At 36.4% G+C, this 25,728-nt stretch overlaps 1 protein-coding gene across 4 annotated transcripts in view; it reads right to left on the bottom strand.

The window, feature by feature from the left end:
• The window catches only part of LOC109059824 (leucine-rich repeat and immunoglobulin-like domain-containing nogo receptor-interacting protein 1), a 74,799-nt gene that overhangs the window by 26,994 nt on the left and 22,077 nt on the right, over window positions 1-25,728 (bottom strand). For 3 of the 4 annotated variants that reach the window (XM_042715078.1, XM_042715080.1, XM_042715077.1), the window contains one exon: window positions 10,295-10,437. The gene's annotated coding sequence lies outside the window, so the exon portion shown is untranslated. Of the gene's footprint in view, window positions 1-10,266; window positions 10,438-25,728 lie in introns of all 4 variants that reach the window. The other variant, XM_042715079.1, reaches the window with a different exon arrangement.

Below are 25,728 nucleotides of genomic sequence, written 5' to 3'. Positions count from 1 at the left end.
GTACTTCTTAAGAATAAATCTAAAACTAATCAAATTTAAAATAATTGACAATGACACAGCCAGATGCTATACAATAAAATAAATAAATAATATATATATAAACTTGCTTATAAATTTTAATTTCACAAATAATTACAAAGAAATGTAAAAATAGTATTTTCTAGTAAAACATACTTCAATAATCTGTTGTTTTATTTACAACTTCAGTGTAGACATCATTTAGAAAACAAAGCACAACGTATAGTTATTCTTGTGGATAGTTTTGGTTACTAGCTACTAAGCATCTCAAATTAAATCTTTGGTTTTAAAGATTTGATGACTGATCTGGCGAATTTGGACCAAAAAAAGGATATTTCTCAGTAGTTCTCTTTTTATCAACCTTGTACTGTATAAACATGACTATGTTTCTAGATGGACTATTACAAAAACCTGCACACACTGATTCTGAGAGGTTTCGTAAAGCTGCCAATCAGATTTCAGCTTGTCAGATCAAATGGCTCGGCTCACTTTAGCTGGGCTCACACACAATACACTATGTTGAGATATTTCTCTTTGTATTACTGATGGCATTTCCCAGCCGCAGGCTACAGTGCAGAGACAGCAATAGCTACTTTAAAAGATGTTTCCAGCACAGCACTCATCTCATCTGGAACCAACAAAATCTCATTCTCTTGTTCTGTATTCTCTTGCTATGCTGTAGCAATCATATCTACCCACACTGACTCAGATCACATGCACACACAGCGAGTCAAGGACTGTCAGGATTACCAGCATCTAATTTTACAATCACTGGTTCATAGTGGGAGAAAACTTGAAGATATACTGGAAAAGTAGAATTTAGATTTTCTAAGGTAAATACACATTTCAGAACTAGAAAAAATAGTCATTTTGCATTTATAATGAGGGTCACGAGTAAATCCAACCTCATGTTCACATTTTTCCATTTATTACATCCTCCATAGATTTATTACCACATTTATTAAGCAAAAATGTAAATTAAATACCATAATTTAATACAAAATAGCATTGATAACACTAAACAGAACTGTAAACACAACTATACTGCCAACAAATATTTATACACCTTACAAGTTCCCATTCCTTCTCAAAGACTACTTAATTACATAAGCGGGTTAAAACAACTGGTAGCCACACCCCAAACACAGTGGCCACTCCCCCAAAACACAATACACAGACAAGACCAGACATATTAACTTCGATTGCTTTACTTTAGCTAATTAACAACAGATTATTTTTTTGTAAAATGAACAGGAAAAGGGCCAGAACCAGTTTAAGAGTGACCTGTTTTTCGTCTGTCTCTGCTGGCACCGGTCAGGCTATAGAACATAATATACAGAGTTAAAACTATCCATATAAAAGAAATCACACGCTTTTCTACAGTAGGTTTCAAAACCAGAGATTTTTCAGTCTTACAATACATGACGTCAAACTCTAAGTATGGTGAATTGTTTTGGTAAATCTGACAGAAGAACACAAGCCTTGTAACCTTTGACTGAGGGCCATGAGGTCATTGTTAGGGTTTACATAATCAGTACTCACCGCCTGCCCATGTACGCGCATAATATTCAGATTCTCTCTCAGAAGAGATTTTACACTTCATGAAACACATTTTCACCCAAACATCAAAGCAAGCAATTCTTTGAGGAATAAGCCTTGCATTCAGACCTTCCAATAATGAATCCCTACAGCAAAAAAGACTGAAGTCATACATTATTAAACTCTGCTACACTGACGTTGTACAGTATTAAGAGTACAAAGTACTGAAATCTTACCGTACATAAATTCTACTGTATTGGGACTGTAAAACATTACAGTAATAATCAGTACTGAAATCATACAAAACTAAAACGGTACAGTTATGACATTTTATGGTTTGACTGTAGAGTACTGAAATATTATAGTTATTTAAATGCTACAATACTAAAGTCATATAAGATTGATCTGCTGCACTAATATTTTACAGTATTAAGAGATCTTACTTTAACAAAACCCTACAGAACTGAAATATTACAGTACATAAATTTTATTGTATTAGAACTGAAATATTCCAGTAATAATAAGCCACAGTACTAAAATCATGCAATACTAAAACAGTATAGTACTGACATTTAACATTGTTAAGGCTATTACCAGAATAATATTACACTATTAAAACACCACAGTACTAAATCATATATCATAAAATCAACAAATTAAACGGTATAGTACTGAAATTTTACAGTGCTAGAACTCTACCCTACTGACAATTTACAGTATTGAAATGGTAAAGTACTGAAATATTATAGTAATGAAACACTACTGTACCAAACTTTTACAAAATTACTACAGAAATGCATCCCTACAATAGTTACAGTACTGAAATGTTACAGTACTGCATCACTAGTATGAAATTCTCTTTGAATGCAGCATCTCTGTGGAAACCAATAGTCTATTTTTATCCTGCATCTCAATTACTCAGATGAATACTCAAAAGTGAGATCAATTAAAAACACTTAGCTTATGAACAAGGCAAATTAAGAAAATTTATGGCAGCAGAATATGGATGGACAGCAGAATAAGGATGCAGATCAGCTTGCAGCTTGGCCAAATGTTTGGCATCTGTTTGTGCCAGTATGGCTCGCCAACATCAAACCACTCGAAGAGAATAAAACCAGCACAGGCTATTCTACAGATCAATGACATTACATTATTGCATAGTGCAAGTATGCATGAGTGTGTGCATCCTCCTGTACCTAAGTTTGTTCATAAATATCTTATTGGTACAATGATCCTGCTGTAAAGGAGGAGAGATGGATTTTTTTCCACAAATTTTCTCCACACACCTCTCAGACAGATACAGATGCCATAATGGCGTGTATGAAAATCAGATGCAGCATGTAGCTGAAAACATCAGCTGTTTCTCAGTATCGGATCAGCACCATTGAGCTCTCAAATTACCAAATAGATATGTTTTAGCACCTTGAATTTTAACTGTATACATTTATTGGCATAGTTATTGATGCTCAGACAGACCTTTTCAGAGTTGAGTGCTTCATTTCTCCCTTATATACACACTGATCTGCATGTTTAGTGGACTAATGATGCCTGCAATGAACTGTAATTTGCTCTTTGAAGATCAGGCAGGTAGCAGTCCTATTAAGAGACCAGAAACATTACAAGCCGGTTTTGATGTAATGGTCAGGTATTTAAATTTATAAGGATGGGCATTCATCATCTGAAGGAGCGTCGCCTGAACTAGCGCAGCCAGTGTCAATGGCTCTACTGATTGTAGTCATCTAGTATTGTTGCACCATATAGAATGTGATGCATATACAAAGTGTCCAAAAATTGCTTCTCTACATAATGCACTACCTGACATTCGCTATATAGGGAAGAGTAAATGAGTGCTTGTTTGTTGTTCTCACTTAGACCAGGGCATTTCTTTTTTTACTTTCAATACTTAATGTTTACCAATTGATAAAACAGAATATTCGAAAATTTTAAAGATTAGAAATCAGTGACTATTTAAATACTATTGAAAACACTATTTTTTACTTAGAAAAAAATCTACATATGGGCCTAATTTTATGGAAAATTTATATATTTAAAAATTATATTTATATTTTATTATTTAAAAAAAAAATGTCAATAAAATAAAATAAAAATACCAAAAGAAAAAAAAAAATCCCCACATAATATTTTAATAATTTGCTTTAGTATAAAGGCAATATATAAGCCAATAATATAATTCTGCTAACCATTTTATAATTTAGTTTGTATATACTGTATATTATAAATCACACTAAGCATTTTCCTAATACTATATATATATAGATATATATATATATATATGTATTATTAATTTTTTTAAATAGGGGATCATCATATTTTTGGATCCTTGTCATCAAAAATTTTGAAAAATCCTTGTCCACTGCTTTTTATATTTTAAAATCCATATTTGGCTATCCTTAAGAAAGGGATCACATTAAAGCTCAAAGCAAATCTTAGAAAATGACAATTGATCTGTAGACTGGATCTAAGGATAAATTACTAACACTTGAGGGGCTGTATGGGATTATCTCATAGTTTGAAACCCTTTCCATTGGGAAAACTACACTGGTAAACACTGTTGTGGAAATAAACAGAAAATCTTTACCAACAGGATGTTTTACAAAGGGACAGGGAAGCAGCTGCAGGTCAGGAGGTAAAAAAAAAATCAAAAAAGTGTTGGGGTTATTTGATTGATTTCCTTTAGGTAGATCCTCCCATATCATCCCAACAGACAAACTCAGTCTAAAGACAATTTAATTAAGAGGCAGATGGCTGCAGGGGAGATAATCCTGCTGAGTTTGATGTAATTCAGACATGATTAAAAACCCATCGCTGCATTCCCCAAATGGAGCGACGGCCTCACTCTGACCACACCGAGGGTGCGAATCACAGATTTACCCACAGGCCCCTCCTGTGGCTGCACTAATCAGATGTACTCATCTGGAATTACCACTTGAATTTTCCACAAGAAAGTCAATGTTCCCTTGTGACCTGAGGAGGTACCTGGGAATTCTGTTTCTACACAATAGAGCCATTTTAGGGAAATGTATTCACATATCTGCTTGAATAATGGTCTGCTATTGCTTTGGATTCATTTACACTCCGCCATAATGTCCGTATTATTAGCAGCATCTCACGTAGAGTCTATTTTTAGGCAGAATATTTATAAAGCCTGGATATTTAAAGCAGTCACAGGATGGTTTGGATTCATCCCAGATTTATTATCATTTCTGAAAATCTAGAACCTACAAAACTACAAACTGTTTGTCACCATATTATTGAATTTGAATGTGGCACATCAGGGACATGCAGGCAAAAATGTTTTTATCATGCCACAAATTAAGAATATGTTCCAAGTGAATTAGGAATTCCTTCTTTCATTTTATTAATTTGTTTCCTCGTTTTAGTTGATTCTCTTGTTTCAGTTAAAATGTGGCCACAAATTACAAATCATTCCCAAGATTTAGTAATTCAATCTCTCGTTTTGTAAAATGTAGTAATTAGTTCCCTTTACTAAAACAAGGGAACAGATCAGTACAAATCAGTGGCCATGATTTACTTAAACGATTGAATTCTTAATTCGTGGCCAGGATTTAACTAAAATAAGGGAACACATTCTTAATTTATGACCACAATTTACTAAAACGAGGGAATGAAATCTTAATTTTTGGCCACGATCTACTAAAACGAGGGAACAAATTTTTAATTCATGGCCACGGTTTAATAAATTGAGAAAAAAAAAACAATTTGTGGCCACAATTTCCTAAAATGAGGGAACAAATTATTAATTTACGGCCACAATTTCCTAAAACGAGAGAACAGATTCTTAATATGTGGCCATGATTTAACTAAAACGAGGGAACAAATGAATGAAAACATTCTTAATTCATTATATATATATAATCCCCCGCCCCGCCCCGCATGTCATGTTTGGGGCTCCAAACATTTCTAAGGAATGAGGAAAAACAGTTGACACCTCAATGAAACATAAATGAAAACTCCAAGTTTCCCAGACTCCAAAATAACATTTTCATTTTGTTTTTGCGCATTACTCTGGTCACCAGTTTCCCGTTCCAGCTCACATTACCGCCCTCCAGATTCATGCATGTGTGGCATAATCTCCAAACTCTTTCCGTTCCCCTCACCACCGGCTACAAATCTCTTTCCCAGCAGCCCCCTCACCGCCCAAGAAATGTCTTCACACTGCCGCCTCTCAGAGGGAAAGGACTGACCTTGACGACAAGTTCCTCCTCTTAAACGCAGATTACACCAAATCTTTCTCCAGCACACACGCTTCCAGAAATCCATTTTTCCACCTCTGATGGTTTTATATCTCAGTGGAAGCTATTCAACAGCACAGGACACTCAGATTACAGTCACATTTACTGTGAGGCAGCATAAACACTTCTTTATCTCATTAAGCATGCATGGATTCATGAACATGAATATTCAAACGTTCATATGAATATTCACAAAGTACCACTCAGTTTCTCAACCTTTACTCTTTTCTTCTTTCTTCAGTCGCACACACTATAATCACATGCATAAACAGAGGAGAGCGGGGTGTCTTTTGCTCGAGTTTTCTAACAATTACAATCAGCTCTTTCAGCAGAGATCTGCAGCGGTTCCCAGCATGCATCAGCACCTTGTGTTTGCAACCTTGTATGTGTTAGGGGTTGAAATGACACTGTTCATCAGCGCTGTTCTGATCTCATTTTGCTCTGATTGTAGGTGAGCAGTGAAGTTCAGCTGTCAGAGAAAGCAGATATTTTAATAAATCACAGAAGAGCCACTGCACAGAAACCATCTGCCCATGTATGAATATTACCAGCCGATCCTGACAAGGCTATACACACATTACTGACAGTAACATTAGCCCTACTCTTACATGAAGTCTGGTCCGCTTATTTGCTCCAAGAACCACCCACTTAACTGACATGACTGACAGGTAACACGACCAATCACAGAATGTTTTTTTTTATTTTTTATATACAGTGTCTGGGGATTGGTAAATCTGAAACTAGACATGACTACAGTGTTCAAGTCAATTACATAAACCTCAAACATGGTTGTTGAATGGATGGATGAATGATTGGATGTTTGGTTGGATGGATGGACGGGTGGTTGGTTGGTTGGTTGGTTGGTTGGTTGGTTGGTTGGATGGATGGATGGACTGATAGATGGATGGATGGATGGTTGGTTGGATGGATGGATGGATGTTTGGATGGATGGATGAACGGTTGGGAGGATGGATGGTTGGTTGGATGGATCGACGAATGGTTGGTTGGATGGACGGATGGATGGATGGATGGACGGGTGGTTGGATGGTTGGTTGGTTGGATGGACGAATGGTTGGTTGGATTGACAGAACGATGGATGGACGGTTGGATGGATGTATCGACGAATGGTTGGTTGGATGGACGGATGGGTGGTTGGATGGTTGGTTGGTTGGATGGACGGACGGATGGATGGATGGTTGGATGGATGGACGAATGGTTGGATGGATGGATGGTCGGTTGGATGGATGGTCAGTTGAATGGATGGATGAATGGTTGGTTGGTTGGTTGGATGGATGGTCAGTTGGATGGATGGATGAATGGATGGTTGGTTGGATGGATGGTCAGTTGGATGGATGGATGAATGGATGGTCGGTTGGATGGATGGTCAGTTGGATGGATGGATGAATGGTTGGTTGGTCAGTTGGATGGATGGTCAGTTGGATGGATGGATGAATGGATGAATGGATGAATGGATGGTTGGTTGGATGGATGGTCAGTTGGATGGATGGATGAATGGATGGTCGGTTGGATGGATGGTCAGTTGGATGGACGGATGGATGGATGGATGGTTGGTTGGATGGATGGTCGGTTAGATGGATGGACGAATGATTGGTTGGTTGGATGTATGGATGGATGGATTGTTGGATGGATGGACGAATGGTTGGTTGGATGGACGGATGGATGGATGGTCGGTTGGATAGATGGACGAATGGTTGGTTGGATGTATGGATGGATGGTTGGTTGGATGGATGGATGGAGGGTTAGATGGATGGATGGTTGGATGGATGGACCAATAGTTGGTTGGATCTATGGATGGATGGATGGACGGTTGGATGGATGGATGGTTGGATGGATGGACGAATGGTTGGATAGATGGATGGATAGATAGATATATGCACTTGTAATTTTTTCTAACAAGAACAGAATGAAGAATGCTTATGCATTACCACGTTTTTTTGCATTCATAATTGTAATAATTTCACTATATTCATGCTCTATGCTCAATATAATTTCTATCCTAAGTCAGTCAATATTTAAAAAAAAAAAAAAAAACATTTTTTTTTACAGTCCAAACTACAGTACTGCACCATAAGATTATTAGTAAAACATATGATAAATTATTAAAATAATTTTTTCAAGTAAAAATGTATTGTCTTGTTAAGTTTATATGGCAAAGTAACAGTTACAAATATAATTTTATTTTACGTCAAGATGCTTTATATTATTTTTGTCATATTTCTTTAACCTGAACTCAGGTGGCAGTATTTAGCGTAAATTTAACTGAATGTTTTCATGGTGTGTGATCTGACAGAAAGAGTAGAGAGAAAATAGAGCTCCTCAGAACCTCCACATGACTCTGAGCAGCAAAAAACATCTTTCAAAAGAGGACAGAGAGAGAGCGAGAGCATGGCTCAAGCATCTCATCTCACTCTCAGACAGAAATTGAGCTCCAATCTTTTTTTTCCTGTTTTTTTTTTTTTTTTTCGAGAAAGAGATTCATACATGCAGAATCTAGTGTATCGTTTGTCCTCAGTCATGCGAAATGCAGTCCGTCAGCTTTACTGCAGCCTGGCTTCCTCTCCGTACAGTCACGATAAATGATGGAGAACAGAAGCAAGATGAGGAAAAAATACAGAGAGAGAAAGAGAGAGAGAGAGAGAGAGAGGGAGGGCTGTAATGTTTCCGCACAGATATGGCTTTCAAATATTGGCTTATGGGTTGGAATTCATACGCTATCATTCAAAATGACAAACCAAAATAATACAAGGATCATTTATCCTGCTGAACTCCGGACTGATCCTTTTTACCTCATGGTTTCTACCAGCTACAGAAGTGCAAGAACAGCCCAGCAAGGAAATAGCCATTACAGCATGTTGGAACTTAAAGACCATCATAAGTCCATCATATAACACTCAAATAGCTCTGCATAGCCAGACTTTTGACTATCAGCATAAATATTAGCCCACCACACAACTCATTCTAGCCAAAAAAAGTTGCCACCTGTTGTTTTCTGATATATCAACATACACTTTAGTACCAACAAACTACAAGGTATATTAATTTTTTGCTTCCTGCAGTTTTATTGGCTGTTGCTCTATCGCTAATAGTACACTCATTTGACAAGTTAAATACAGTTTGAAATGTACTGTAGCCAATGTGCAAAAATGTAGTATAATAATATATGCTTGGTTTTATAGACAGAAATAAAATCAACATGTAAAGCAATTAGCAGTCAACTGAAACTGAAAGTTGATTGATATAATGCATAGTACAATTCAATGATGTACACAAACTTTCTGAACTGAAAAGAACACAGATTCACAATAATATTGACACTTTACACAATTAATTGCAATATATAAATGGCAATTACAAGGTAATTCTCCTCCTTGACTTTAGGTAAAATGATGAAATTTGATTTGTATTGTGACATCTACGCTACAGTTTGGGGCATTTTGTTGTATACTTAAAACATTAGTGTACAAAAATATTTAATTTTATAATGTACCCTCGTGAAAAAAAAAATACTAAAATGTATTTGAAATACAATTATTTCATGTTAAATATACTACAAATACATTTTTATTTTTATGTACTTAATAAAAAATACCCTGCAACTGTACTTTTACTAAGCTAAGCTGGTATGTTTAAAGTCTGGTAAATTGGGAGAAATTATTTTGTACTTAATGCTCTTTAATTGTGTAAAAGTATTGCTGAAGTCCAACTAAATATATACTGAAGTACACCTGATTGTGCTAAAATTAAACTACTGCAAGTATACTTAGTGCACTTTAAATATCTTGCATTTAAAGAACAAGATATTATTCAAAGATCATATCTTTGTCAACAGTGACATCGAAACACATTTTGGCCTTAATATTAAGAAATGCACATTGTGCACAAGTAGTCCTCCAATATAATTTATTATGTATCAACAAAAATATCTGAAGAATTCTGAACTTAAAAACTGCCTCAAACAATCCCACAATCCTCTCAAACTCAAGCTCATTTTAACCAACCCAGTACCTTGTAAACAGGACAACCCACTAAAAACCTGAGAATCCTGAGTTACATAAAGCCAGCCAATCAGATTACAGCTTGCCATGGGTGTCATCTGATGCGGATACGTGTCAGTGGGGATGTTTGTTCTGCTTTGACTGGGTTTGTGGGTGCGCACACATTTGGACGTCTCCTGGTGGCCCTGAACGGTTCAGACAAACCCCTGTAAACTCCTACGGAAGCTGCTGTCTGTCAGATATGCTCACACTCACAGACTGTCAACGTGGCACCTCTTTTATTCCGAAATCAACTCTATTTCTTTTCTGGCACATTGGCTTTAATATGATTTAAAGTGTAGCTGCAGGAGACGGCAGTATACTGAGGAAAAATACCGTGCCAGCACTTACATAACATCACAGAAACACAAATCACTCACTCTGTAGGTGAGGCTGAGTTGTACTCACGGGCAGTAAACGCTTCTCTGCTCTTTAGGACGGAAGCTGCTGGTTCACAGGGAATCTTGCAGGAGATAGAGACACGTTCTCTCCTGCGTCCACATTCCCCTGTCTTAATGTCTCCTCAGTGAAAAATCCCAGAACAGATGAAACTGCAATGAGAAAACAAAGCAGAAGAGAATATTTTAGGACTAATGCTTCAATATGTCATCAGCTGAGTGGATTTCATTGGATTGAACTGTCTTATATATATTTCATTTATTAGCCGCGTTCACTAAGCCAACCATCACTATTGGTACTATTACTCAAACTGAGGGTTAGGGATTTGAGCAAACGCCAATATGAAGTACTGAAATTTGAAACATATCTCATCCTGCACGCTACAGAAATGAACGATATCTCAAATTAAAGGCATGCTATTACTTTCATAAGTTATTGGACATGGGTTTTTTCTTTCAGCTATGGTCAATTTTGTTCCTGTGGAATTTTAGACAAAGTCTTAAAACAAAATGTTCATACTCTCACTAGCTTAATGTGTTAACTAAAATGTCCTACGGTGTATCTCAGTGCTTAAAATCTAATTTCACCACAGTGTTATTTCCACCAAATCTCAAAAAGAGGTCTTTGCCTATTTCACAGCATTAAATGATATTTTGGAAAAAATTACAGCTCAATTGGAAATGATGGACAATAAACATTGATCACAAGTGATATTTACTTTGATTTTGTGACATTTACCTCGATTTTACATCACCTCTCATATTTCAGCTCAAGCTTAATAGGGGCAAAATTGTTGATGTGGAAATGACAAATGAGGGAAAACACTAACAATTAATTATTATTTATTTAGATTTATCAACATAAAAATTAATTTTTTAATCAGTTTTCATGGAAAAATATAAACGATTCGATTCAAGATCTAATATCTGAGAGTTAAACAACATGAACTGATTTTTTTTCTTCTTTTTAATAAAAATCGGACCCCAAGTTGAAGAAACACCCACATATGATTTGTACCTGAAGGATGATAAAACATGACAAAAAATTCCCATGGATTTGCATTGAAGCAAAGACTCAAACCGTATCTAGAGAGCAGAATGTCAAAGAATTGAATGCCTTAGCAACCACACAGACCACCCTTGCAACTGCACAGCAACATGTTAAAAACCCCTTGGAGCAACTTAGCAACCTATTAATGACCCAAAACAATCTTTTTTTTTGCTGCAGAGAATGCGGTCATGATAAAGTCCCACAAGAAATATTTCTGCATCAAGCCTTTATTAACGCATCCGCCCCGTATATTTTAAATTAAGCTCCATTACATGAATCCTCGCATGGCTGCAGCAGCTGTGACCGTTACTCAAGGTTTAACAGCTCTCGGTATATTTTAAATGAGACCTGCGGTATTATAACTCATAACCTTTCCATTTGATTGGCTCTGCTGTAAGCGTCCACTGTTACTGATTGCCTCCGCTGGGAGGGTTGCTTTGTCTCCTCTTGGCCACACAATTAGAGTTTTCCCCTCTCTGATTGGTCGCGAGGTGCGTAATACAAAAGTTGAACACACGCTGCGAGACCATCACGGCCACCCTTCATTTTTAGAGTGAATTTCCCGCTGCAGCTACATCTCCACCTGAATCTCACTAGCAAACATCATCAAAGCCACTTCCTGAATTACAGCTCCCTGCACTGTAGGTATTTTTAATAGCCCTGAATGTGCAGAATATATATATAATGCTAAGACTTGTTTATTACAAATTGTCAAAATATCATGTTCTCCACTGTGGTTTAACTTCACAAGTCAAAAATAGAAAATTCCACTAGTGTATTTGCAATCTAAGGTTACACTAGGGTTACAGCTCTCCCAAATGACAATTTAATATTTAAATGAGGTTTTTGTGAAACTAAAACACCCATTTAGCTTCACAAGCAAGAGTTCCTAGGTCAAATTCATGGTAAGTTCAACAGGGTATCAATATTTCACCCTCAGCTGCACGAATGAAAGAAAATCTCATTGTAATGCTGAAAAGTACAGCTTTCTTTTAGAAAATAAAGAGCTGTTGCACAAAACGCTCTCTAACAGTAAACTTAATGAAAATGCATGCCGCTTTCAAGCAGAAAACTACAGTAGCAAGCCAGACTCTCTAACTAAATCATCAGCCATCAAATAGCCTGAATGGGTTTAAGAGAACAAAAGCCGGACTGGATTGACCATATGGGCATTTGGGCACATACCACATGTTGACCACCATGTTCAAGGGGGCAACATGGAAGGCCAGAAAGATGCAAAACATTGATAAATGATGGATAAACGCAGCTTGGAGGAAACCTTATGACTCATATTTTTGCTCTTTAAGAATGTGAGTTTTCAGTTATTAACTTGCTAAGCTACAAAATTAATATGAACACAGTTTGAGATCTCTTCTAAAACTCTAGAAGCCAGATTATAAAGTGGAATTATTAAGGTCTTTTTCTCAAAACGAAAATCATAAAGGTTTTTTTTCTAACCAAAATATATTTCAAATTATATGTTGCAAAAAGTGCAGCTTAAAGAAAATATATTTTTCTGTTTAAAAAAGTTTTGATTAATTAAAATATATTTTTCCAACTAAAAACATTTTGAGACATTCAAATAATGCAAAATTTATATATATATTATATATATATATATATATATATATATATACATTCTATCTATCTATCTATCTATTATATATATATATATATATATATATATATATATATATAGATATATATCTATCTATCTATCTATCTATCTATCTATCTATCTATCTATCTATCTATCTATCTAATATTAGAAACAACTGAAATATTAAAAAGGTCTTTTCTCTTTCCACTGAAGACTAATTTGATTCTCTTTGAAAAGGAGTGTGAAAATTACAGTTCTGTTTTGAGTCCAGATAAAAAAGGCTTTTGCTTTGCCATCAACCCTATTTCTGACAAAATACTGTCTTTTTAAAGAAACAATTCTGCACAAAGCCATTTATGACTGAAGGTTCCGGCCCGAAAATATCCCGTTCTCCATATCCTGATGCAGAAACGAACCTGTGACCCGCAATAAGATCAAAGAAGCAATTATGAACTCATAAATATACTTGTTTGCCATGTCGAAAAGTCGAGTGGCATGCTAAGAGCCAAACCATGATCTCTGGATATTGGAAAAGCCATCAAAAGGAAGACTAATTAATGAGCTTTTGAGTTGTTGCTCAACTTGACATGAATCCTCATGGGAAAGGAGTTTAATCTAATGCTGAGATAAGTCATAAACATTCTTACAGACGGAAGATGCTCTCTGATCAGTTGGCACAGAGACGATTAAACGCATCAGGATATCAGATGTTTTAGGAGTTGGAAATTAAAGCTCTTGAGTTCTAGTTAGTTAGAATGCATGTGTGGCCCAATAACTTTGCCTAATGATGACCAAAGTTCATGCAATAACTTTAGCTAGACAAGATGAGCAGAGTAGATTTTGTTTTTTTCTTCACACAAAATAACTATATGACTTCAGAAGACTAGAATAGTTCACCCAAAAATTAAAATGTGTGGAAAATCTACTCACCATTAGGCCATCCAAGATGTAGATTGAGTAAGTTTATTTTATCTTTTACAGATTTGGAGAAATATAGCATTAGATCGCTTGCTCACCAGGGGATCCTCTGCAGTGAATGGGTGCCGTTAGAATAAGAGTCCAAACAGCTGATAAAAACATCATAATAATCCACAAGTAATCCACACCACTCCAGTCCATCAGTTAATGTCTTGAGAAGTGAAAAGCTGCGTGTTTGTAAGAAAAAAAACCATCATGAAGACCTTTTTTAACTTCCAGCTGTTGCTTTCAGCTACAAGTCCTTTATCGATAATATTGCTTTCTCTGATGAAAAAGTTGTCTCTTCTGAATCAGGAGAGAAATATGCACAGATCCAGCACTATTTACAAGTGAAAATAGTTCTAAACAAATAAGTGGGTGGATTTTGATGTTAGAGGACAAGAGGGGATGGTCTTTTTCATTGGAGGTAGTGTTATAGATAATGAATGGTATTTTGGCCAGAAGCGACAGTTTAAAGATAAAACATCTTAATGATGGATTTGTTTCTTATAAACACACAGCTTTTCACTTCACAAGATGTTAACTGATGGACTGGAGTGGTGTGGATTGCTTGTGTATTATTGTGATGTTTTTATCAGCTGTTTGGACTCTCATTCTGACGGCACCCATTCACTGCAGAGGATCTATTGGTGAGCAAGTGATGTAATGCTACATTTCTCCAAATCTGTTCCGACATAGATGACCTGAGGGTGAGTAGATTTTCTGCAAATGTTCAGTGATTCATTTAAATTTAATGCATGAAACACAATTTTTTTTTTTTTTTCTGCTAAAGAAATTCAGTCACACAGGGTTTGGAATGACTAAATAATGACAGAATATTTATTCTTATGACGAACTGTCCCTTTAAACAGACACCTAGCCAGTGTAAACACCACATCCTCATTGATCTATTTGACTGAATCTCTTTTAATTACTCAGCAGCCTTATGAGCATTTCTGATCTCCCGGCTGTCCCCTGTGTCACGCACAGGAGAGTGATTACCACACAACGAGTGCTATTCAAAGGCAGCTGAAATCAAATGACACAATTGAGAGGTATGCTGCAATATTTCGGCTTTCCGCTGCAAATGAGATCCTGTTAAAATACTGCGGAGAATTTAATTCCCCATCATTCCAGTTAATGGCCGCCGGCATTTTGCGGTAGGGCACATATGAGAATTACTCCATTCTTCTTCCGCAGTTACGGCCATCTATCAGTCCAAGCATAATTATTCCCTGGGTGCCAGAAAGCTGACAGGCCTATTGCCGGCTCACTCTCCATACAATAGAGTCTAATCTTGCCAGTGAGCTGTGTGGCGAGGCGGCCTTCAGAGCCTGGCACACATGAATGGAATGAGGCGAGGCTGGAGGCGGGGCTTACAGCCAGGCAGGGGAGTGTTTATTGGGCTGTCAGGCTATGTGGGTGGATGTTTACTATTAGATTAGATCCCCGGGCGCCGCAACATTCCCCAGGTGCCGCAGCATAAATGGCTGTCCACTGCTCCGGGTGTGTGTTCACGGTGTGTTTGTGTTCACTGCTGTGTGGGTGCACTTTGGATGGGTTAAATGCAGAGCACGAATTCTGAGTATGGGTCACCATACTTGGCTGTATGTCACGTCATGTCATGTCATGTCATGTCATTCTCATTCGTCTCAATGACTTGGCAATCACCTGAGCTGTAAATATGACTAACCAGTCTGGAGCCACAGGAAATGATGTCATGACTCGTTGGTGGCACAATCCCAAACCCTGAGCAGTGACGTTAAAAGCAGTAGACAGAGGAAAATTCAAGCTTTCTTAAAAAATTAAAAACATCAAGCTTATTCAAACTTAAAGCTACTTCAAGCTGAAAACCTTCAAACTTTTAAATAGATTTTAAACTTTCATAGTATGCATTTATTGTGTGATTTACTGCAAAAATGAAACAAGGTGATAATAATGGGGGCAGACAGGAATGAGATACTGGGGTGGAGCAATGGGTGGGGCTCAGAGCTCGAGCGGGAGATGGTGGGCAAGTTTAAGAGTCAAGGAAGGGTGAGTAACAACAGCAGCGTGTCTGAAGTCAGAAGCCCTCCTCTTCTGGTCAGAAACATTTCTATTCACAGCTGACTTCAACTCTCTCTGAACACCTGCCTTAGAGTGGCCGTGTTCAGGGGGAAAAATTGACATCCTCTACTGTTACCTGAAAACTCTGAAATCTTTCTCCTTGACAGGAGCCGTGCTGTGCTCTAAGCTCTCATGCTCGTCTGTTTGAAGCTCCACATTTTACATTCTCAAAGGGCATTTATTGTGTGTGACACCTTTCCAAAGATTCTGTCCGGATTCTCTGCCAGAGTATTTTACATGAAATGTAAGTGTTTTTTTTGTTTCTTATTCTTTTATTATGTTTCTGTCCGGATTCTCTGCCAGAGTACATCCACACCAGCGAACGATATCTTCTGTTTATTCTAAGCGGCACGCTCGTCTGGCGCTTTAAATTCTCGAGCGCGTTACAACAGGATGGATTCTTTTTTTTTTTTTTTTTTTTTTTTTTTTTTTTTTTTTTTTTTTTTTAATTATGCAAACAGACTATTACAAGATTTACAAAAAAGCAAATTAAATGCAAAAAACAAATTCAGAGACCGACATAACATACATATCAGTACGATTTGTGTGTGTGTGTGTGTATGTGTGCGTGTGTGTTAGTGTAACTGGATGAGGGAGTAGAAATATATGAATAAAGGGGGCTGTAGGGAAGTACCACAGACTTAACCAGAGAGGGAAAAAAAAAAAAAAAAAAAAAAATTATAAATACACATACATATATACGCACATAACAATAGCAATAGTACTAGAAATAATAATGATAATAAATAATAATAATAATAATAATAATAATAAATAATAATGATGATAAATCCAATTAATAAGAAAAGACAAATGGTAATAATAGTATTAGCATTCGTAGTAATGATAAACATATATTAACAAATATTTCTTCCAGAATGAGGGGGAGGTTAAAGGATCAGGAAAAGGACAAATAAAATAGTAGTAGTAGTAGTAGAAAAATAATTATAATAATAATAATAATAATAGTAATAATAATATTGCAGCCATTGAAAGTAATGATAATAGTAGTAGTTGCAATAAATAATATAATAATAATAATAAAATAATAATAATAATAATAATAATATTGATACAACTATTAAAGCTGCCTCTGACATCCCTCATGGCCATGGCATATGATAGACCCCCGCCAGCGTCAAGTTGCAAAGGGGTTATCAAGGTGAGGTGCCTCGGGGCCCAGGGTCACCAAATCCTAACTCATTCCCAGCCGTCCCAGACATGCCACGCTTACCCTGTCTTGTGTTTTTTTATTTTTTTTTTTATAAATATGGCTGCTTTCATTGTTATACTCATGATATGTTTGTCAACTAGTGTGTAATGCATTTTAAAAAACAATGGCGTGTAAACATGGAGCAGCCCAGTACAAACCATAAGCTGCCACGCCCCCACACCACACTTACCCTATGTGTTTTTTTTGTTTTTTATAAATATGGCTGCTTTCATTGTTATACTCATGATATGTTTGTCAACTAGTGTGTAATGCATTTTAAAAAAGTATGGCGTGCAACATGGAGCCAGCCCAGTACAAAGCCCAAGCTGCCACGCCCACACCACAATTACCCTATGTGTTTTTTTTTTTTTTTTTTTTTTTTTGGGCTTGTTTTATGGTCCAAATGACTGTGTGTGCACTTCATCTAACATGTGATGTATTAAAACAGCGAGGCAAGTGCTGGTCCAGCCGGAGACGAGAAATCCCAGGTTAAAAAGTACAAAGCCCAAGGACCCCGGCCCCACATCACACCCACCCACAGCTAATCAAAACCATACATGGTAGGGACCAGTATGCTACTGCCAGCCCGGGTCCAGAAGCAGCAAGAGAGCGAGAGCGAGAGAGAGAGAGAGAGAGAGAGAGAGAGCGAGAGAGAGAGAGAGAAATTTCAATATAATCTTATGAGTATTTTTTATATATTTGATATATATATATATATATATTTAATAGTTGGTGTTGTTACCTCTACCTGACCTTGCTCCCCCCCAATCATGTGTGAATATTGATGGTGTATAATTGAAGATGGCTCCAGACAAAGAAGGTCAGTGGATTCATGACTGTTAGGAGATAAGGAGAGATAACCAAGAAGGGTGTAGCTCTAGTATATTATTTTGAGTGGAGGTAGACAAGTTTTCCATGGATATGTACTCTATTTAATAAATTTTTCCAAGTTGTAATGTGTAATGGTGTTCCTTGATTTCCAGTTCATGAGGATAGTTTTCTTGGCGATAGTTAGAGCTACTAGGAGTAATTGACTGTTTGTACTGTTTAGATTGATTATGGATATGTCACCTAATATACAAAGGGAGGGGGACAGCGGGATGTGACATCCCATAAATTTGGATAGTGAGTTAGTAACATTTTCCCAGAAATTTTTTAACTGAGGTGCAATCCCAAATAGCGTGTAAATAGGTGTCTGGAGTGTTTTGTGTGCAATGTGAGCATGCTTCTGCAGTAAAACCCATTTTAAATAATTTTCTGCCCAGTAAGGTGAGATCTATGAAGTACTTTATACTGTATAAGTTGTAAGTTGGCGTTTTTTTTTCATGAAGGTGATATTTTTTTACAGATTTGTGTCCAGAAAGCGGCATTGGGAGTAATGGATAAGTCCGATTCCCATTTAGCACTGGGTAAGCTTAATGTATTGTCTGATTTGGATATTATTTTATATATTTTGGGAGAGTAGTTTTTTTGGGGAGGTTATATTAATTAGCTCTGAGATTGGAGGGGGAAGGTCTAGATTAATTGTCTGAGTGTCAATTTTTGATTGAATAGAGATTTGATTTGTAAGTATTCCAAAAAACAATTACTCCCAATGCCGTATTTTCTGGACCAAGTGGGAAAAATGGTGCCAAGTTATTATTAAGGAGGATGTGTTGAAGTTGTGTGATGCCCTTATCTACCCATGTGCGCAAGTTGAGTGGCTTCTTGTTAACTATGAAATCTGGGTTTATTCCAAATCGGAGTGTATTTAGATGGTGCAAGAGGTGTGTTTGTGATTTGATGAAATTTCCACCAGGCTGTCAGAGCTGTGGCTATTGTTGTGGGTTTTAAAACAGTTATGCTTTTTGATTGTCTGATTATAGAAGGGTAAATCTGAAATGTTAATGTCCTTACAAACTGACTGTTCCACATCTAGCCATGTGCTTTCTGATGGGTTAGGATGAATCCATTTATATATATTTTGGAGCTGATTGGCCAAAAAGTAGTGGTATAAATGTGGAGCTTCAAGTCCTCCTTGTGTTTTTGGTTTCTGTAGTGTAGATAATTTAATTCTTGGGGTCTTATTTTTCCAGTAGAATTTAGTGATGATTGAATCTAGCGATTTTTAAACCAGGTGAGGGTGGGTAATGCTGGAATCATTGTAAATAAATAGTGTTAATTTAGGGAGTATAGTCATTTTAATTACTGATATTCTGCCCATAATGGATAGTGGTAAATTCATCCAGCGATGAAGGTCATCATTTATTGTTTTAAGTAATGGAGAAAAGTTAAGTCCAAAAAGCTCAGACAGCCTGGGGACATTAATGAAACATTAATGCCTAAGTATGTGATATAGTTGGTGCACAAAGGAATAGGTGGTGTTTGGGATGTCACATCCATGCTGTTGGAATGTAATGTAAGTATGGCCGATTTACTCCAGTTGATGGAGTATTCAGAGATATTTGAGAATGAATCAATGAGTTTAATTGTTTCTTGTAATGATGATGGGGGGTCTTGTAAATATAGTAATATATCATCAGCGTAAAGACTAATTTTGTGGTGCATGTTTAGTGTTTGAATTCCTTTAATGTAGCTGTTTTGTCGGATGGCTGCTGCTAATGGCTCAATGAAAATGGTAATAATGAAGGGGAGAGTGGGCATCCTTGTCTAGTCCCCCGTTGTAGTGTGAAGATATGTGATGTTAGTCCATTGGTGATGACAGTGGCTGAAGGTGATGTATACAGAATTTTGATCCAATTAATGAATGACCTCCCCAAAACCAAACCTCTCTAATGTGGAAAACAGGAATTTCCAATTGACCCTATCAAAAGCTTTTTCTGCATCGAGAGTAACTATGATGGTTTTGTTTTTTTTTGAGTTGATGAATAATGCATTAGGGTTAAAAAGTCTGCGTGTGTTATTGGACGAAAGTCTACCTTTGATGAAACCGGTTTGATCTGGATGGATTATAGATGGTGTGACTTTTTCTATTCTATGTGCTAGTGCTTTGGCGATGATTTTGATGTCTACATTGATTAGGGAAATTGGACGATAACTTGACGGTGATGTTGGGTCTTTATTTGGTTAAGAAGGAGTGAAATAGTGGCTGTGTTCATATTATCTGGGAGTTTTGATTTTTGTTTTGATTCAGTTATCATACGGATGAAAAGTGGCGATAAAATGGACCAAAAATGTTTGTAGAATTCAGCAGGAATCCATCGGGGCCTGGTGCTTTATTGTTTGCCATAAGTTTGAGGGCATTAAAAAGTTCATGTTCTGATAAGGGAGATTCAAGAGTATTTTTATTTGATGTTTACTGAGTTGTGGTAGGTTGATATTATTGAGAAATGAATCAATGTCTTTCTGATCTGGGTCTTTTTCAGAGGAATATAATTTACTGTAAAATATTTCAAAGGTCTGATTTATTTCTTCTGGTGAGTTGGTGGATTTCCCTGCTGTGTCTATAATCACTGGTATTGTAGCTTTTTCTTTATTTTGTTTGATTTGATTTGCCAATATTTACCAGATTTGTTACTATGATGGAAGTTTTCTTGTCTTAGCCTATGAATTAGGAATTGTGTATGTTTATTGATAAATTCGTTCAATTTGAGTTTATATTTCCTTAATGAATTCTGTGTTTCTTCTGTTGGGTTATTTATGTTAATGTCTTCTAGTAATTTGATCTTTTGTTCCAATTCTGCTTGTTGATCTTTTTCTTTTCTTTTTTGTAAACTGAGAATGAAATTATTTTTTCCTCTTAATACTGCTTTCCCTGTTTCCCACAGAAGAGATGGAGATGTTTCTGGGGAGTCATTCAACTCCAGAAAGCATGCCCATTTTCTCTTTTGAGATAACTGTCAAAATCATGGTCTTTCAGAAGAGATGTGTTAAATCGCCATCTGGTAGTGGGTTTATGTTGACTAGTTGTGTTCCATTGTAATGGATTCTGATTGGCTGTCAATTTTTTATCGATCATCAGCTGGAAAAAATTTTTTTTGAAAGTGATTGCAACGATATCGTTTTTCTTTGTCTTTATCATTATAGTTGTGGTGTGGACTCTGTTGTTCTTTTAATACTGAAAACGATTTTTAGAACTATATCTTTATCGTTATCTTTATAGTTATTGTCCTTGGTGTGATCGGGCCTTAAGATTCTGTCCGGATTCTCTGCCAGAGTATTTTACATGAAATTGATTAAGTTCTACTGATGTTCTATTAAGTTCTATTAATCTATTAAGGAGAAGACAGATTATTCAGGAAGTCTGTTTTCAACAATTTCTTTACAAAAGAAGGGAGCTTTTTCACTATACAGCTTTCACAGTTTATTTGTGGACCCTAGTCCATGTGTTGTTTATGGAAGCCACTTTCTGCCACAGAATTAAAAATGAATAAAATAAATAAATAAATAAATAAATAAGACTTTGTCTCACAGTTACAACTTTTTTTCCCTTTTTTGAAATTCTGAGTTTATATCTCACAATTCTGAGTGTATGTTGTGCAATTCTGAGACAAAAAGTCAGAATTGAGACATATAAATACAGAATTTTGACTTTTACCCCTCATAATTCCAAGTTTACTATTTACTATCTCACTATTTTAAATGTATCTTGCAAACTTTTTTCTTTGAATTTTGAGTTTACATCTCAAAATTCTGTTTATATCTTGCAATTTTGAGTTTATATGAGAATAAAAAATTCAGCATTGTGAGATAAAAAGTTGAATTACCTGTTTTCTTTCTTTATATATTTATTTATTATCAAGGCGGAAACAAGCTTCCATAGTCATCAGAGTAGATTCTGAATATGAAATTCATTTTAGTGAAGCAGTTAAATCAGTTCGGGTACAATACGTTAAATTTCAATGTCTGATTTATTTTAGTGAATCACTTTGCTTAGGTTTAAACAGAAATTATTCACTGAAAAAAAAGTATGTTGCTTCTTCTTCTTTTTTTTAAAGAAAGTAATTTTTTTTGTTATTTATTTTTATGGTTATTTATATTTTAATTTAGTGTCAGTATATCTGTTTGAATTTAAATACACATTATGATCAGTTTTGAAAACTACGGCTTCAGTGTCACATTTAATCCATTTTCTCTCACAGTTTGTTCAGATAAAAAACACAAAATACTTAAAGAAAATTTCTGACATCCACAAAACCACATCTGTCCATTCTTAGAGTAATCATACTTCAGGTTTATTCCTGAATGGAAGTGATTTCTGGTTATATTAACGTACCAAGAGTCTAAATTAAACCATATTAACTAACACAGGAGATGGAACATGGAGTTCTGCTCTAGAGATGCACACAATAGACACAATGTTTCCTGACACTGTAGTGGTAAAGCAATGGTAATGAGTTCTAATGTGATGGAGACCCCCTGCTAGCCCACCCAAAACACATTCGCAACAGCAGGCAGAGAAATTACCATTACTTGCACTCCAACCACCAGTGATGAGTGATGATTTCATTTAGTTGTTCTGGGTGTTTTAATGTGTAAAGAATGCGAAGCGTCACATTGGACTCTATCCGGCTGTTTATATCAGTTATATGGAGGCCTTCAAGAGCTCAATTGTATCTATGTGCATCTTTAATAAGCCACATTTTTCTTAAGGAAAACTGCAATGTAGGAGGCGGAAACAAGATTTGAGAGAAAGTAGCTTCATAATGTAATTTTTAATACTTACAGTATTAGATTCTCCCAAATTCTAAACAAAAAGAGATTTGACGTATACCTTCAAACAAATCGTCTGGCAGCTCATTTCCAATCTACTGCAACTTCCTATCTATCTGTAAAACCTTCTCTGCTATCTCACTCTGGTTTGGATAAATTGAAAAGCTACAGGATGTCCGGTTAGAACATTACGTCTCACACCGGACCTTAAGACAAGGTATTTAAGTGACAACATAATGTGCAAAACAAATTATTAAAGCAAACATTTAGACGGAATGTAGCAGTAGCACTCTTTAATGTCTCTGCAGGGCGGATTTAGTGATTTGAGGGCCCCAGGTGAAATATAGGAATGGGGCCCTATAAATTTGCACACATTTACCTAGAGCAACATCGAGGTTCCTTTTTTGTTGTGATGCTTGCTGCTGCACAATGCTGCCCCATAGTTATATCCAATGTCTCTACATTTTTCATGCATATGTTATAATGGCTATTTTTCATGTTGTAGAACTATGAAACAGCAATTGTTTTACAGTTGAGATATAGGTTCTAATCTATCTATCTATCTATCTATCTATCTATCTATCTATCTATCTATCTATCTATCTATCTATCTATCTATCTATCTATCTATCAAATTAAGAGACCATTCCAAATTTTCTTAAACCAGCATCTCTACATATATGGCAGACATTCAGTTCCAGTGTTGAATTCCAACACAGGCACACCTCATTCTGCTTAATGAAGTACTGATTGTCTTATTTAACAAGGAGAAGTAAAAACCACTGCTGTGGTCATCACTAACCTCTTGCAATAGGGCCAGCTGGATGGCAAAAACAGTGGTTATAGTACCTCAAAAGTAATTGGAATCAAATAATAACTATTGGCCATGCCAAAAGAGTTGTAAAGAAAAGTTTTGAGTGAGGAAAAGAAGGATTCAATTCTGGCTTTACTAGCAGAGGGATACAGTGAGCGTCAGGTTGCTTCCATCCTTAAAATTTCACAGACATCGGTTCGTAAGAACAAGGTCAAGCTGCAGACATTGGGGACTATGAAACTACAGATCGGAAAAGGGCACTACTCTTCACTGATCGGGATGACGCCAACTCATTTAAATATCACTCAACAACTGTAGGATGACATCAAGTGATCTAAAAAATAGAATGGCAAACTGTAGCTGGGATGAAGTGCACGGCGAGTACCGTTCGAAACAGGCAAATCTAGAATAAAGCCCTTCACCAATGAGAAGCAAAGAAGAGCCAGACTAAGGCAAGCCACAGTGTCTTGCACCCACTGTGAAATTTGGTGGAGGATCGGTGATGATCTGGGGGTGCTTCAGGCATATTCGTCTTTGTGAAGGGTGAATGAATCAAGCCATGTACGAGGTTGTTCTGGAAGAAAACTTGCTTCCTTCTGCTCTGACTATATTCCCCAACTCCAGCAGGACAATGCTTCATGCCACACAGCCAGGTCAATCAAGGTCAAGACCCAGCCCAATCTCCAGACCTGAACCCCATTGAAAACCTCTGGAATATGATCAAGAGAAAGATGGATGGTCACAACCATCAAACAAAGCTAGCTGCTTGGATTTTTGTGCCATGGCATGAAGTCACCCAACAGCAACATGAAAGACTTGTAGAGAGCATGCCAAAACTTGTAAATTTCTGCAAATAAATGCTCAAAATTACAATATGTTTATTTGGAATTTTTGATAAAAATGCTGTCAGCAGTTCATTTTTTTTTTTTTAGTCAAACACATACCTATAAATATAAAAAACAAAGAAACTGATAATTTTGCAGTGGTCACTTAATTTTTTCCAGAGCTGTATATACACACTATAAAATATAAGCTCTGAATTTAAGTTTTCTTATACTAGGGACTGTGTTGTGATAGAAAGATATAATTTCATTGGTTTCGATGGTCATAGTGTGTGTAACACAAAGTTTTGTGAAAGTTGTTATACAGGTATGTTACACAACCAAATTTTACTATAACATTTCTATAACATGCTTGTAGGAACTTCAGACAGATGGGTACAATCAATTATGCTTTAAGCTTTAGTTCAGTCTGACCTGGCTCTTTTCAGAGCATTTAAAGCAAATCTTATGATTTTCTATCCATCAAATGCTCTATCAATGCTTTTTATGGCAAATAAATGGACCCTTTCAACCACCAGCTATCAAATACTCAGTTGGGCTTCTGCTTGAACTTGTATTGTAGGTCATTGAGATGTTTTATCAAACCTGTAGACATCCATCAGCAAGCCAGACACCGATTGTCTCGGTTCTTGTTACCTCTGGACTAAATTCAGCTAGATATTTAGGTAGAATATCATGACACACAATGACAGACAGTCTTATAGAATTACAACATTAATTTCCAACTTATAATTAAGAATTCTTGTGGTATGGAACATAAAAAGTATGTTTTGCAGTGGCAACTGGCCTTGATGACTTATTCATTAAAGCCAACAATGGCAGAACAGACGGAAGCACCTGAATAACCAAAAAACTTTACAAAGTGCTTGCAATCTGATGACCTCTGATTTTGAAATGGCATAATCGCCTCTACACTTCCACTGTGAATAAAACCCCCTTTAGCAAATGTCTGGATAACAAGATCTTCGATTTAAAGTGTACAATCAGGGTGTGAGAAATCTTTTACTTCAAGCCATGGGGCAAATGGGGAAAAAACACCATATCAGTGCGCTTTGTGTAGTAATGGTTATGGTTCACAGAATGCTGATGGAGAAAGTTAGCCTATTTAACCGGACCTGCATGACAGTGCTGTCTAGTCCAGTCATACAGTCTTAATTCCTTTAGTGTGTGTGTGTGTGTGGTTTGGAGTGTGTATTGAGTCATCATAAA

The sequence above is a fragment of the Cyprinus carpio genome, chromosome A25 (genome assembly GCF_018340385.1).
Source record: "Cyprinus carpio isolate SPL01 chromosome A25, ASM1834038v1, whole genome shotgun sequence".
Taxonomy (NCBI): Eukaryota; Metazoa; Chordata; class Actinopteri; order Cypriniformes; family Cyprinidae; genus Cyprinus; species Cyprinus carpio.
The sequence above is the reverse complement of the archived record's forward strand: the minus strand, read 5'-3'. Positions and strand labels throughout refer to the sequence as shown.